This window comes from Epinephelus moara, chromosome 4 (genome assembly GCF_006386435.1).
Source record: "Epinephelus moara isolate mb chromosome 4, YSFRI_EMoa_1.0, whole genome shotgun sequence".
NCBI lineage: Eukaryota > Metazoa > Chordata > Actinopteri > Perciformes > Serranidae > Epinephelus > Epinephelus moara.
This window is the reverse complement of record NC_065509.1, coordinates 24,528,599-24,542,904: the sequence shown is the minus strand read 5'-3', so window position 1 is coordinate 24,542,904 and position 14,306 is coordinate 24,528,599. Positions and strand designations below refer to the sequence as shown.

Here is a 14,306-nt window from a genome sequence, read left to right as displayed (position 1 = left end):
GAGTTGGTTCATGTTCTCACGGCAGCATTTACATGCGGACCAGCTCAAATACCTGCGTGAGAAAGCTGCTTTTGATTGGTCAGAATTTCCAGGAAGTAAAGCAAACGTTGAAGAAGAGTACACTTGCAAGATAAATGTGACACTTTGTAATGTCACAATGGAGGAACAACTACGCAGGTTGATTTTAGCGCTGGTCATCGTGGACTATATTGCTGTAATTGTTCATTTTAGTCAAACCATACAGTTTGAAAACGAGGCGCGGCTCCAACTAGAAAACAATGTTTTGATGCACTGGATGTGCTGAATGTGCATATTAAGGCAGTACAGGAGGAGGTGCACATTAATAATCCTCCAGGACTGTAACATGCTCATGTTTAACCCAAACAATGTGTCATGTGACTGCAGTTGGTTCAGATCGAGGTCGGAACACGTTCTCACCACAAACGAACCGCACCAGAGTTCGTTTGCAACCGGACCGAGACCACCTCTTCAAGAAGGTCTCGGTCCGGTTGTTTTGGTGATTGCTGTGTTCACACCTGCCCAAACGAACCTCACTTAGGGGGAAAACGATCTGGTAATTTTTAAGGTGGAATGTTAACTTGTAGCGTGGTGAAGACATGAAGGTGAAGGTGTAGATGTGAATCCATCAGCATACTTAAAGCTTAAAATTCACTCTGACAACTTTGACCATTCCATTGGTTTTTATATGACTTACACTTAAAGTAATAGATGTTGATCTGTTCTGTACACACGATATCCACTGCGTGTCTGTCCATCCTGGAAGAGGGATCCCTCCTCAGTTGCTCTTCCTGAGGTTTCTGCCATTACTTTCTTGGGATTCTTTGGGAGTTTTTCCTTATCAGCTGTGATGTTGGGCTTTATAAATACAGTCGAATTGAGCTGAAATACCACTGTGTGCTTTGAAAAGTGGACAGCAACTCTGTAAAAATATGTGTGATTTTTTTCAACCGAGCGAAAGCATTGGTATGGTCCTTTAATCTATTTCCAAAGCAGTATTATTCTAGCCAATCAACCTTTACTTTCAAGAACATCTATTGAACAATGGCGAGCAAAAGCATGGTGGGATGAAAAGAAAGAAGCAACAGGGAAAATCAATATAGCAATTATGTGTGCAGATAATGGACATCAAGGTGTTATTTGGAGTGACCGAAAAGAAGAGGTGACATAAAGCCAATTCAAATAGTGCAAACATTTCATTGTCTCACATCTGGTGCTTCTGGCATGGATTTAGTGTCACCAGACTCTAGAAAACCAACAGCGTTTTTCTCTTTTTTTTTGGTGGTTGTTTTCCTGCATCGCCACAGCTGAATTAGCATTGTTTAGCACTATCTAATCACTGGGCTCTTCTTTATGTTCACACACAATCACCAGCCTCTGTTAGAACTCCGTTAGCTATTATGCTTTTATCGGCCGCGCAAACCCTGAAAACACAAGCAACAAACACAGCGATTAGCTAATTGAGATCTCAGACAACAGAATCCCCCCACACACACACATACGCCACACACACAAAGAGAGAGTGACATGGGGCAAGTGCGGAAGGAAGGACAGGGAGACAGATAGATGCTCACACATACACATACATACACACACACACACACATCCCCCCCTCCGTGCTTTTACCTGCTCGAAAGAGGTCACCTCCAGCTCTGTCAAGCTTCGCAGGTGGGTCAGAGATCTGGATTTGATAACTGGAGGGAGTTTAGAGAGCAGACATTTGACAAGCATGACAATGCTCTGACAGCCCTCATTGGGCCATGATTAATGACTGACATCCCTGTCGCCTGTCTTGTACAGAATGCAAATGCAGCGCTGGGAGAAAATTACCCTAATGTGGCCCGTAATTGGATGCAGGAAGTATCGCGTAAAAGCAAGAATGCGACGGGGCTTTTTTTTTTTTTTTGCTCCTGAAACAAGGCTTTATTATAGAGAACACTACAGAGATGATGAGAGAGATGCTGCAGCGTGATTGAAAATGACCGCCAGCAAATCCTTCTCATTTGTAGTAACACATTGACATTTAGCAGTGAGTCAAGGATGAGCGGAGTCGATGTTTGGTGTCTTGAGTCGGAAAAGTCATCCCTGAGCTGGCTCCCTCACTTCATGCAATAATCATTTTCCTTTTGCACCGTTTGGTCTGATGTCACCGCGTTGGGGCAGCGGGTTTACACCAGAAATTGTGCCACAGACGAGGACGAGCGTGTCAATACATTTTTTAAATTATCTCTATTTGTACCACATAAAAACACGAGTACCAAATGTATTAGCATTTTTGCAAAGGCCTGACATTGAGTAGGTGCTCCAGGTGCTCCTTTCAAACAGCTGGCATCATATTTTAATGAATATGCATAACGGATATCATGCACTGACATTTGTCATTGGGCGTTTTGACTGGAACGTGGGTTCACTTTACCTTCTCAAGGGCACGCGGCTCCAGTGCGATGGCTCTGCTAGACAAACAAAAGTTTAAAGCCAATCACATCTAAATGTTCACAAACAAAAACACAATATTTGGTTTCTATGGAAGCGCTGAATATTTTTCCTCTGCATCCTTCACGCCCATGCCACCGTGCAAAAGCGTGTTAGTCGCTCCCGATGCTCTCTCACTGCGTCGAGCTGTGTTGGTTGTGTGCTTAGCCCTGATGTGGCTCCATTCAGCTATTCAGCAACACCTCGCCGAATGCTACATCAAGAGAGCGAGCGCTTAAATGAAAGGGGTGAATTAAAAGCACAGCTACTCTTTTCATTTAACGCCGATCGCTCCAAGTGTTCCAACTGAAGGCCACATGTCCATTTTGACACACAGCGCGATTGTGAATGTTGTTTCACTCTCCCAGTAACATTTACATCGAGATAAATAAAAGCTAGCATTGGTGTCATTATAAATCTGAAGGGGAATCAATTTATTTGATTACTGATATGATTGCTCTGCACTTTCTGAGTGCGTCTATTTAAATGGGGCCAAAAATGACACCAAACAAAAATACATTTGAAAAACGCAGTGCGAACTTCCGTCATGATTTGCCTTTGATCGTCTCATTTGCAATTAAAGAGCAAACTGTAAACTATGAAAGCCACAGGGACGAGAAGGGGGAATAATTGTCACAAAACGACCTGGTGATGCTGTTGGGCGGGGAGGAGGGGAGGGTGGGGGGGGACACTTCCATGACACTCTCCCTCTGGTGGGAATAAGTGTCAAAACGTAATGCTGCTTTTGAATACAGCAGCAATTACAAAGACAAATAATTATGAAAAACTAAAATAAAAAAACTCTAATGCAGTGTAATGAGCCAACTTGATATTCTGTATGTGTTATTGCTAAAAGCAGGCGCGGCTGTATGTCTCTTGTGAAGTTCCTCATTATCCTGATTGTATAATAGATATAATCAAGCAACAATGTCCAATTAAGAGTGCATAGGCATGCCTCTGTGTAAAAAAAAATCGGAGAGGATGAACTAACAATTGACACTGTAAATTGTTTGTATGAAACACTGGGGTTGCTCCCTCATCAGAGCGATATTGATGAATCCCGGGGCTTAAAGGAAGTGAGAAAAAAAAGGAGCTTTGACGTATATCTGTGATATGATGGAGGCTGTGAGATGTGAACAAACAGTCCTTTCCAGGTGGTTTGAGTGATTGCCTAATCCCCTGTAGCTAGATGATTGCAGAGCAAGGTCAGTTTGAAGGCTCAGACTGATTGAGTGCTGTCTGTGGTCGGGGGCTCGCTCCAGCCTCTGATGCCATTAGATGGACAGCGGCTGAAGATTCACTCTGGAGTTTTTCAACACTTGAACCGAACCTGTCCAAACTGAATGACACTGGTGTGCCAGTAATCATCAGGGCATGCGGACGGGAACGGTGTACACAACAATCAGCGGGGCTGCGTTATCATTAATAATCAGGAGGGGAGAAGGCTAATGTTTGAATTGTGATAAGGAAACAGATTTAAGATTCACAGCAACATTCTCTGTGTGTTTCAAGCTGTCTTTCTGTGTTGTTGTTTTCTTGCTTTTTATATACTTTCTATCACCCTGTCTCGAGCGCCGAGTTGAAAAACACATGATAACCGTGTTATCATCCCCAACTGCATTCTCCTAGTTCTGCCCGATTTTTATTTGCATGCCGTCAAATATCAACTGTTTTCTGCTAAATAAATCCTGTTGTCAGCGTTGTCAAGCTGCATCTTGTACCTCATCGACACCCATTTATTTCTCAAGCTGTCATTTTGTTACTAAACTGGGTTTGTGGCATGAAACTCAGCGTTTCCTGGGGCTGCAATTGGATCACCCCCCACCGCTATGTACATTCAAATACCGAGGGAAAGTGCTGTTCTGTATATCAAACTCCGCTAGTCTGCAGCAGAAATCCTTTGTGCGGACATCTCTGTGACAGCTCCTTGGCAACTTGTACGCCTGTGTGCCACAAGCTCCCTAAGCTGACTGTTTGGATCAAGTGGGAAGAGGCAGCAATCCCAAAGAGAACAAAATAGCAGATCCCAGCAGCTTTCACAGCCGATGCTATGAGATTTACTAGACTAGAGAGGAGGGTGTGGAAGTGTGCGTGTGTGTGTGTGTGTATGTGACGGGGAGGGGCATAGATGTACTTTGAAATCTTTTGAAATGTCAGACAAATAAGAGTCACAAGAGGCATTATGTTTCCATAATGATGATGCGGCGAAGCTTAAGTGTAGCGTCAACATGCAAATGGGCACGATAATAAAACGGTGACATTTTTCCTTTCTCTTGAAAGGCTTAGGAAATGCATGAAAGCCTTTTCCCCCCCCTTTACCATGTGCACTTTGAAGTGTCAAGCTCATCAGTTGTCGCAAATTACCAGCACATTTGTACTCAAAGCAAATATCTAATATTTCAAAATTAAGTTCAAAAGGTAAACAAAAACATTTTGTGAGTGTTTTATTTGACTAATCGATGTCAATTATTTGCTTTAAAGGAACAGAGTGTAAGATTTAGGGGGATTTAGTGGCATCTAGTGGTGAGGAGTGCAGATTGCAAACAGTTGTAATTTCTCCTGGTAAGATTTCCTTCAGTGTTCGTTGTACAGGAGGTTTTTGGCATGGGCCGAACTAACCACAGAGGTCTCTTCCTCTCCAAAACAAACAGACCAGTTGACTAAAACCATTTAAAATACAGAATAAAGCAGTTTCATGTTAAAAACCAGTGTTTTTTCCATTGCTGATCACCATGTTGGAGTAGTACTGCTAGCCCAGCACCTGCTCATGTGTGCTCACCTTTTTTCTCTGATAACTTACGATCCAGATGTTCAGGAGGTTTTTACTGGGAATCAAATTATCCGCACGTCTCTTCCTCTGCAAACCAAACACTGAAAAAACACTGAATAAAGCAGGTTCATGTTAACAAATCAATAATGCTCTCATCGCTGAGGGACCGCTGACTGAAAATGCATAAATGCGGATGGCCCTATCTAGCCCTTTCACGCATTGTAGTCACTACAGTGGACAGCTATTTAAAAGCCATTTTCTTGTACATGCATGGGCTTTAATGCTATAGTTGCACTGAAGTCACTACAGTGGACCCTTGTGCATCATGCCATACACTGCCACCCACTGGCCAGGTGTTGTCAGTGCAACACAAATCTCTCAAAACCAAGATGGCCGACAGAATGCAAGAAATGTGCAGCTCAAAAATATCTTGCCAATCCTTTTATAACAGGAGACCCTGGCAGGTAAATAAAATCTGGTAACGTCAAGTTATATCTAAGGAGTAATACAGTTGGTAAATTTTCCAAATATTTCTACTATACTTTCTTGTTCTTGACAATACTCCACCTGCAGTGTCTTCTTTGGCTGTAAATAATTGATTTATTTTTTATTTTTTAACAGAAAGAAATAATTTGACAATATTTTTGTTATTTTTTTGCAGAAAATGTTCATTGGACAGATGGCATAGGTTAACAGGAGGAGGTGTTAGGGGCTGAGGAGTGAAGAGGAAGGAGTTGAATTAGGGAGGAGGAGGAAGTAGGTACAGAAGGGAGGAGTAGAAAGACAGAGGGGGGAAGCTGAGGAGTCAGGAGCAGAGTTTAATGCTTCTGCATGGCATTGAACATTCATTCATTCATTTTTCGTAGCCACTTATCCTGTTGGGGGTCGCAGGTGTGCTGGAGCCTATCCCAGCTGACATTGGGTGACAGGCAGGGTACACCCAGGACAGGCCGCCAGACTATCACAGGGCTGACACATAGAGACAGACAACCATTCACACTCACATTCACACCTACGGACAATTTACAGTCACCAATTAACCTGCATGTCTTTGGACTGTGGGAGGAAGCTGGAGTACCTGGAGAAAACCCACAATGACACGCATTGAACAGTATTAGAATTTATTAAAAAAATCTGTGAGCACACTAGTTTAACAGCATTAAAAATATTTTTATGTAGTTTCATGATATATATATATATATATGGTTTAACGCATGCTGTCCACCCGTGTGCACAAAAATGCGTGTTTAAAAAAAGGAACTTCACATTTTTTTGACGCCTAAAGAGGAATAAAAACACTTGATGGAGGTAGTAATAAGTCATGGTCTATCTATTCTGGATCACTGTAGAAACATGGCAGTGCAATATGGTGATCGCTGTAGATGAGGACCTGCTCCCTGTGTAGACATAAACGGCTCATTCTAAGGTAACTAAAACACGACTCTTATTTTCAGGTGATTATACATATTATACATTCTTATTATATTTAATTTCTGCCTATATATATACCCCTAATCCCACGTTTATGATGTCGTTATTACAATTATTTTCATTTGTCATTCCCTGTATTTTATAAGATAGATATGCTGCATGTGTACTTTGTGATAACTAATCTCTGACTAAATAAACAAAAACTATAAATCCAAAACTTTTTCCCATTTGTCGCCCAAATACAGATGAAATCAAAGATGGTTTTGAGAATACACAGCTTTGTTTACATTCCATTTTTCATCTCTATTTCCCCACCCTCACATAATCCCCTCAACCACACACGGGTCCCGCTCTCCGCTGCCGATTCTCGGGCAACTGAGCTTTAAAGAAACGGGCAGAATTGGTTCCAGTCCGGTGGACACTCCACATCATTTAATGTATTCCAGTCTATTACCACTTTTGTTCTGACACCTCATTTTTTTCCACCAATATATGAGGGGGTCATTCAATAACTGACACCTCTCTTCCATACCGTAGTCACATCTCTGTTGCTGTTTGAGCATGTGTCACAGCTGAGAGGCCTGAATTTCAAGAGATAGATTTGCTGACAGAGACATCTCATCACTCCTTGGGCTGAGGCTCGCGCAGGAAATGCTGCACTGTAAAGGTGCAGTAGCCTTGTCACTTTCATCTGAGGTAATTGATCACAGCAGACAACAGCTGATGTGTGCAAGTCAATTGTAGGGGGCAAAAGGATGCTGCTTATTCAGATAAAAGATCTCTAGCATCCCCACCAGTCACTCTCGCTGATAGCTAGGCATCATTATGGACAGGAAATCAACCTGGCAGGCTCGCTCCTTAGAAATATACTTAACAGTTTGGTCAACGTACAGTGCATGTCTACAGCTTAAACTTCTTTCCAACCAGTTAACAATCTCATCCCTCCGCCAGGGCATAAAATCTCTCCCCACACACCCGACAAGCTGCCCATATGATGCGCTGGAAGAGAGGCGTCTAGCTGTCATAGTGCAGGTGCACTGGGAAAAACATTCTGACTTTAAAAAAAACAAGCATACCCTGGGACTTCTCAAATGCCACTTAGCATTCAAGGGCTTCGTGATTCATTAGTAGCCCAGCAGACTGGTTAGATGGAAGCATCTGTTATCTGGTTCCAGTCCTTATGCCATCAATGTCACAAATAATCACATACAACAGGTGGTTTTTACAGCTACAGGTCCTTTAATATCCAGCCTGCTGCATTACCTGCCATTACTCTTTACTCATAATTCATACACAAAGTTGGCACCACTTTTAAGATTATTCAGATTGAGGTGGATTCTTTAGATGTATTATTTTATTCATGTTTAGCTGAATTTATTTCACATTACATTTTAAAGCACTGCTCACAGATTGTAACCAGAGCTGTTATTGGCAGACAAAGATCAATGGATCTCCATTAGACAATTGACTTTTCGCTAAGCCCCGCCCCTTTGTGATGGTCCGACAAGCTGTCGCAGTAAGCATGGAGCCCACACTGTAACTAACTGCACTCCCTGAAGCAATATCATCATATTTTTGGAAAAATGAAAGAGTGATTCCAGAGAGAAGCAGACAGAGGGGTCTACAGTCTGTGTTTGAAGGATATATCCAGGATGTCAAACTGACTCAGCAGCAACAACAGGTTAAAAAGACAAAGATAGTTAGAAGCTAAAGCCGAACTATAGGCTACAGATCACAGTGTAAAAGTGAACCACCACATCACTGCTGATCGCCACACAAGACAATGAATATAAAGGGAAACTTTGTTGATATTGAACCAGCTGTGTGGCATCACAGTGTGTGCAGATAAACCGTGTTTGGCTTCGCCTGTGTGCCGCTGCCAGCACCTGGACCTCCGCTGCTTTGTAATCATGTGTAGCAGCCCTTTCTTGCATTTTTTATTTTGTGTTTTACATTGCTTGTTTAGAGCTGTTATTTTTTTATTTTATTTTTTTTCTGTGTTGTCTGTAACATATGTTGCTGCCTGTCTTGGCAAGGACATTCTGGAAAAGGATTTTTTTTTTATCTCAAGAGATGTTTTTCTCTGTATATATATATATATATATATATGTATATGTATATACCCCCACCTATACAAGGGTGCCTCCCTCCTTTCCTCCCCCCTTTTGCTGTTAAGCTGTTAATGCATTTGTTTTTCAGCCTAAACTTGGATACTATTTGTATGTATAATATGCTGACATATTTCTGTGTCACTTAATATCTGTAGGGGCTTAAGTAATGAGGTTGTAATTGACAGAGGATTTTGTTTTTACCTCTTTCTGTCACGTATGTTTTCTGTTTTATCGTTCTGAACTGAACGTAACATGGCCGCCCTTTTGCTGTTGTACTCCACGGGAGAGAAGCTCAAGTTATATGGTTGCAATTGACGGGAGATTTTGTTTTTACCTCTTGCTGTCAGAGTTGTCAAGAAAAATATACATATATATCAATGTTTCTAAAGTAATGTGGTGTGTGAGCTGACTTTTCAAGACCAACAAACAGCAAAACTGGCATTGCTGCATTTCCTGCAGACATAGTGCCACAAAAAGTGGTTGTTTTTTACCAAGACGTCGCCTCTGCCGACATAGTGCCATGTAAAGCGGGTATTTTAATCCAACACATGATCTCTTCCTACCCATAACCAAGTGTTTTTTGTTCCTGAACTCAACCACGTGATACACAGCGTGGCTGAAACATAAAGAAATGCAAAGTTTAAACATACATTATAACGTACAAATGTAACACATCAGTGACTTGCAGTTGCCCGTACACACCACCCTGTTGTGGTGAATACTCAGTAGATCAACAAATGTGTATTATTCTGCGGCTGAAAATAGGTCCCAGCAAATACATTATTTGCACATCTGTTTTGGTAAATTACTGAGCCTTTAAAAATTAATAAGACCATATAGTTGTGATCTGGTTTTAAAGATGCATCTTCAGTAGGAATTATTTGGTTGGGAGGTGAGTGCTACAGACAGGAGGCCATAAAATATTAAGAGACAGAATAACAAATAATGTTTGTTTTGGTCTTTTCATGGGACTTGTTATCAGGACTAAAATATGGAATATTATAAGCCCTATTCTTTAAAATCAGTCTCCAAACGGCACTATGAGCTCAGTCATGTTTAGTTAAGTCAGTGAGGCTGTATTTAAGCACACCTGCTATTACAGGGTGGTACATGATCATACACACCCCTATAATTTAGCTATTCAAGCCAAAAATCACGTTTTTTTAAGAAAATGTAGTCCAGAACAACACAAAATATGGCCTAAAAAACACCTCCCTAACACAGTCTAAACAAAAACAACACATGGAATATAAAATTCAGCAAACAGCATAATTCAATATGCACTCTCTTGCTTGTGTTGATTGATGGCGTAATGTTTAATTCTGCATGGTACAACATTGAGGAAACAAACACATATCTAATTCGAAGTACCCACCCCTAGCTACCAGAGCAGTTTGTTATTTATTTAATGTTTATTTACACATGCTGGGTTGGCTGATCGTACGAGCTCTTTCCCATCAGCACACTGCTCCTCACTCTCCATCACAAACACTCAAGTTTATGATTCAGTAGGACCGGGGCCATCTACGGACGAGTGGACAGTTTTGCCACACAGTTTATTTTATTTATTTATTTGCACAGTAATAAAAAAAAAAAAAAATACATGCAATAGAAAAGACAGTAACTTCACTGCAGGAGAGGAAGGGAGGCTTGTTTAGAGTTCTCTTTGTTTAAACAAATAAAAAACTGACATTACTGCTCATTAAAAATGAAACAAAACATGTAAACAACAATAAAACAAAGAACACAAAAAATCTGCATACACAACATACAAGAAAAGACAAACAGTGGTAAAAGAAATGAAAGAAAGTAAAAATAAGACAGCGATAAATGAAGATGCCATAATGACGTTTTTTTTAAACTGTCTGTTGAATGGTTATTGGCTCTGATGTCATCCCGTGACAGATACTGTCCACTTTCTCTCCTCTCCAAAGTAGCCGTAAACGGGCTGAATTGGAGGTTTCTGACCCATCTCGACACGTCCCTCCTGCCGAGAAAAGACATCATAATTACCAGAGGCTGTGAACTTGACACTCGCCCCCTTTTGAATGGGGGAAATGATGGAAGTGAGGATGGATGTGGATGTCTCCTGTGGACATAATCACACCATCTTCAGAACCTACAAATTATTGTGAGAACACACAACAGGGAGCATCTGCTAAGGCACAGACAGCTCTGCTGAAGTCGCGAGCATGAATCCATTTTGACATTAGGTGGACGATCCATATTACTGAGGATTTTTAGCTGTTTACACTGATGAATGAGATAAAGGAGGATGCTTCTAGGTAATTTGTGACATTGGTAAAATTTAATAAGACCGTTTAGTTTGGGTGAAGTAAAATCAGCAAATCCTCTAACACACATTAGAAAATACTTGTAGCACATAGACCTGCCTCCTAATAGTCGACCAAACGTTAGTTGACCCTTAATTGTCATTAGCCGGCAAGATTTTATTGGTTGCTTAGTCGCAGAAAAACTAAACTAATTTGAAAGGACAGACACAGGAAAAGGCCACGCTCAGCAGTCAGACAGGAGTCACGTTACAAACCAACCACAGCCGACAGATATCTTTCCCTTCTTCTGTAAATATTCAGTCTGATAAATACAGAAAAGTTGATGATGTTAGTGCAGGGCTACCCAGAGCTTTACATCTGTCCCACGGACGATAGGCCTACACACTTAGAAACAGCGCCTGGAAGAAGATCAGCTCTGCACTCAGGATTTCAGGTAAATAGGCTATACAAAGGTACGAAGGTTGGTAAGCGACCTCAGACGCAATGTACCGCCGTGCTCTTGAAAGCTGGCACAAAAAAGGCACAAGCATAGCACCCAACACCCGACCTCGCGTTTTCCAGACAATTAAAGACGCAGCATGTGTGCGGCCTCTAATTTCCAGGGCTGGTACCTGCGGTTATTCCACAGGCTAGTTAATAACATGTCGGGCAGGAAATCCAAAGTGTGGGATCAAGTTAAGAAGGTGAAGGACGAACCCAAGGTGATATGTAAACTCATCTTCATTGGTCGACTACAGACATGACGTATCATCTGAAACATGTCAGTAGCTACATGCCCATTAGCCACTTAGCACAATCATTACTGCTTTGCCGACAGCGTCATTAACAGGCGGCTCGCTCAGTGTGTGACGTGCACTTGTAGATAAAATATAGGCCTATATTAATGAAGGTTCATTAGTACGGTTTTGTATTTCTCGGCCCAAAGCCAAGGGGCAGCCCATGAAAAGGTCTATGATTGACCCTTAAATGGGATCAAGTGCATAAAATTACTTACTGACTTAAATCACCGACAATACAAGTTCTATGTATTAACATGATAAATAAATGTAATTTTATAATTAAAACACATTTCAGTGTGCCTTCTGCTGCTCCCCTAAAGAGTCTTTAAATTGCATATATTGGGTTTGACTGGAAGTGAGTGTGTTGACAGCCATATACACTTTACACTATTTCAGTTCTGCACACCATTATGTTATTAAAGTAACCTCGAGATTGAATGAATAAATAAAGAAATATAATTATTTGTTCACTTCTTATGATTTAATACCTCAATGTTTGATTTTAATTTTCTCTTGTCATTTATTTGGAGGGCATTCTTTCAGCCCAGGACAAACATGTGACTACCTCTGCTTTCAAAATAAGAAAACAAGGTCTTAACAGTAGGTATAAGTACAAGCAGATACAAAATATTTGTGGAAATTTGATTAACTGGATTATATTATTCGCAGGAAGTATAAAAATGTGTAAGGACCCCCTCCAGTTGGGTGTGGATGAGAGACCTCCTGTCTGTATTTCTGAACAGCTGGCCTGATCTGACTATATAAAAACTAACATCAGAGCACGTAGTGTCAGAGTAGTTTCGTTCGCCCCATGCATGAGCGGCAAGTTCACTACGCACAATAAGCTCTCTTAAGCCCAGTTCAGACCAAGATTCGTGACGAGGCGAAGCGGTTTCAGAAGGTTGCAGAAAAAAAGTTGCAGTGGTGTGAACTGGCCATCTGAGCTCGACCCAAGCCGGCTGATGGTGACACCTGCAACTCAACTGGTCAAATCGCCAGCAGCTGGTTAAAGAACGTAAACCACTTCACCTGTTTCTACAGCCAAGCAACTTGTAGTGAAGTCAATCATTAAAATTTGCCTGGATGGTTGATAACACATTTTTTCGTGTTGTGACAAAATCAGAATGCATATTTATATTTTCTTGACCCAGACATTTTTTATTTGTCCTAAATTGTAATTTAGGAATATGCTGTTCAGTTTTATTAATGAGATGACCAATGTCTATGGTTTTGTCGAGTGTTTTTTCCCCCCACTTTCTCAGACAATGATTCACTTATTCTTGCGCAACTTCAATCTGCTCTCATCCTGATCACAGGCCAGATTTGAGTCTTTCTAATCGCTAACTGCCATTTTAGTTGAGAAGCAAATTACTCCACTTTAGTCCATAGCATTGCTTCACAGACATCCCTTCATCAATCGTAATTCATAATATCAGAATTAAACATCTGCTTGGTCCTCCCATCCAAGCTGTTTTCAGTGTTTCTGATGTTGCGCTTCACGTATCTCGTATCTAATGTTCAATATACAACTGAGACACACCTTACCAGCTGTGTGGGTGCTTTTTCTCTGAATACACACTTTTTTTTTGCTGTGATCCATATGTGTTGACATAAAATTGGATCATGTTAACACATTTTCTTCCAATTAATCTTGTAATTCAAAGTAACGTCAATTAATTTACGTCATAAACAGCATACACGGCAGATGTTAGATTTCTTGAGTGGCCTCTGGAATAATACTCCGTTTTCTCACATATGAATAAAAAATAAAGTTATGCTTTTTCTTGCTGGGGAATTAAAACAATGCACATAAATACGCGCACATTTGAGCCTCATTTTCTATGAGGCACATCCAAGGGTCTAGGGCAAAATCTGACTGCTCACTTTAAAATTGCCGTGGACACAATAGCAATTTCAGGGTTGTTCAAGTTGAGACGGTGCAAGAGATCTCTCAGGCTTGTCGACCTTTATCTCAGCAAACATCAGAATCCCTATACAAAAAAGCAGAAAATGAGCTATTGATTTTCCGTTTTTCTTTTTCCCCCTCACTTTCTTATTCCCCTCTGGTATTGTCATTCTATAGTCTAAATGAAGGTCAGCATTGGTTTCCTTGTCACTGCCACAGAGATGCACAATAGAAATATAGCAATCCGTGTTTTTGAAAGAAAAAGGTCTTGTAAGATGGGAAGAGGATGCTTTTGTCTTCGGAGATTAATTTCCACAATGCAACCCTTTTCTTTAAAACAACACAGTTTTCAGTACGTGCTAGATGTCTGCACACAGTGTACGAGTATATGAACGCCTGCACACACACACACACACACTGAATAAGAAAATAACTTGCTGGATATAAAGGAAACACACCACTCAGTAACAGAATCTAAATTTAATTGGTGACATTTAAAGCAGTATTTTAATGTGAGCAACAATC

At 40.9% G+C, this 14,306-nt stretch overlaps 1 long non-coding RNA gene across 2 annotated transcripts in view; it reads right to left on the bottom strand.

Moving 5' to 3' along the window:
* Positions 1–10,296: 10,296 nt before the first annotated feature.
* LOC126389376 (uncharacterized) overlaps positions 10,297–14,306 on the bottom strand; it is an 85,222-nt gene continuing 81,212 nt past the window's right edge. For both annotated transcript variants that reach the window (XR_007569855.1, XR_007569854.1), the window contains one exon: positions 10,297–10,789. This is a non-coding gene — a long non-coding RNA (uncharacterized LOC126389376). The remainder of the gene's footprint in view (positions 10,790–14,306) is intronic.